This window comes from Amphibalanus amphitrite, unplaced genomic scaffold (genome assembly GCF_019059575.1).
Source record: "Amphibalanus amphitrite isolate SeventyFive unplaced genomic scaffold, NRLGWU_Aamphi_draft 000212F_arrow, whole genome shotgun sequence".
In the NCBI taxonomy this organism is placed as follows: Eukaryota; Metazoa; Arthropoda; class Thecostraca; order Balanomorpha; family Balanidae; genus Amphibalanus; species Amphibalanus amphitrite.
The window spans coordinates 35,554-37,822 of record NW_024881707.1 but is presented as its reverse complement, the minus strand read 5'-3'; the positions used below and the strand labels follow the sequence as shown (position 1 = coordinate 37,822).

Genomic DNA, 2,269 nt, shown 5'->3' with positions numbered 1-2,269 from the left:
TAGCTCTCTTAATTCTACATCTTTTGTGTCCTGATTATTTTTCTCTATCTTCAAAGCTGTAGGCCTGACAGCTCTTCTCGCGAAGGTCTTTTTTTTTCGGTCGAAAATGGCAGAACATGACGTCATTCTGACGTCATTTGTGGCCAACCTATCATAGCCTCTGGAAAATATTTGGTCATAATGTGTAAACTTGATGCCCGGAGGGGTCCTGAAAGTTTGGTGGCGATATTTCCAGCCGTTTAAGAGATATCGGCGGAAAAGGACGGGGGGCGTTTCGGCCCCCCCCCCCCCCCTCCCTACGGGGCGCGGGTGAATGGAAGCCGGTAGGTATTAGACGTCATTTTAGTACCTTGGCATTGCATGTGCACACTGGATAGTGAGTCATGCACATGCATGTGTTCATGCATGGAGATCTGGGAAGGGAAAGGGACCTAATCAGCATATAGGTATGCCAATGGGTTCACGATCTCGGTCAGTCTCTGTACTGTACATAGAAGAGATCGCGGTCGTGAACCCAATGGCCACAACGAGCCGTCTCGCACCGCTGCTCAATGCTCATGGTCTCAAAACTGCCGACGAACGAGGCGCCTGCCGATTGAGCCTCTATCTCTCATTCTCGGGAAACTTCAGGTAATTTTTTCGAAGCTGGTAGTACCTTACCGCTCGGCAAGAAGGAAAGACTACGAAACTGAAAAAGTTTCGTCCTAGGTTTTCAACTTTCTAGGTACTGTGATATGAGGCGTCATATATATAGTTAAAGTTTTGCTGTAGTATTGCTTAACGTCATTGCGTGGGATAAATACAGCTACTGCTACTTTTAACAAGCAATAATTTATTTGATATTCAGTATAGTCCTTAGACACAAAAAATATTAGGACGGTCACAGGGCGGTCGCACATAACAAATACAGACACACGTATCGAATAACTCGATTGTAATAAAAGAACGCTGATGCAACGCAGTACGCACCATCGGTCAACCAATTAGTTGCTTATCATTTAAACACGAGCGGATTGCCGGCAGCGTCAACGGTCTGAAGTCTGCCCGATCTACCGCTTGTTTTTAGCTGCCTGTTACGATGATTTCACGACAAAGTTCGTCAGGCGTAGCAGCAGTAGTAGCAGGACCGCTTGCAGGAGGGGCAGCACTGGTCACAGCAGCCACCCCCGTCGTCCGGGGCCAGGAGGGGGTGGGCGGCCCGCGGCGCAGCGGCGGCAGACGTCAGGGCGGGCAGGGCAGACATCAGCAGCAGCAGGCAGCCCGCCGCCAGCAGCTAAAAATCAAGGGGAGTAGGGGATAGCTTTTTTAGTCTTATGTCTATGATGCCTACCAAAATTGACCATCTATTCAATTACAAGGTATTTGTTATTTCAATCGAATAGACGTTAAAATGTGGCATTAATAGGCATTTCAAAGACGGCATGCAGCAATCCAATGACGAGATGAGCCATCCGTCAACGTAAGCTTGGTGAGCGAAGGAGGGCACCGAAAACGTCTAAATACTTCGATTCACATTAGAAAAAATGTTTGTACTTACCATGATCACCACTGTCCTCATTTTTTCTTGCTATCCTCTCCGACTCTAGACGCTTCACAGTCGATCCCGCCTGCCGACCTCAAAGGTTGCTCGTGCAGTAATGATCCCGATCTGTCGTTTTTTTTTTGTTTGTTTGTTTTGTTGGGTTAGGCCCTTTCGGTCTGGCAAGACCATTTCAGAGCCGGGAGGATGATAGGATATAGGGGGAGACATTGGTCTGGGCAGGCACCCTAGTGAGTCGCCGGGGCTGAGCCCGTCCAGAGGACAGGCCACCCAGCCCCAAGGCACTCACTGCACCCGGCTACGGGGTGCGCTCCCTCGGGAGCAGCGGTGCCGCTCCAAGGGAGCAGCCCGCATGAGATAAAGGTGCCTGTCCAGCCCGGAGGGGGTTGCGGCGTGGAGGAGAAGGATTTCTGTATCCTGAGGATAGAAGCACGGAACGGTGATCTGTCGGTCCGGTGGCGCTTTATAAGGCCTCTGGGGAGTCACCTTGGCACCAAACAGAGGGCGTTCCAGAGAGGGAGGAGGAAGAGACCGACTGCGCCACGTTCCACGAAGCGCCTCAGGGAGGGGCCGCCGCCGATCTAATCCGGCCATCAGATGCAAACTATGGAGATGCAGATATTGATGCTTCTTGGGATAGACAAATATGAGCTCGTAAGATTGTTGACGTCCGTGGCTATAAACTAGAGGTTTTCTTGTTAGTTGTCTTGGCAATTTAATCCAATAAAA

At 50.2% G+C, this 2,269-nt stretch overlaps 1 long non-coding RNA gene across 1 annotated transcript; it reads right to left on the bottom strand.

Moving 5' to 3' along the window:
• Positions 1–812: 812 nt before the first annotated feature.
• Positions 813–1,775, bottom strand: LOC122385258. Its single transcript, XR_006257180.1, has 2 exons — positions 1,538–1,775; positions 813–1,273 (listed from the first exon to the last, which is right to left on the bottom strand). It is a non-coding gene; the product is annotated as an uncharacterized LOC122385258 (long non-coding RNA).
• Between the last annotated feature and the right edge of the window lie 494 nt (positions 1,776–2,269).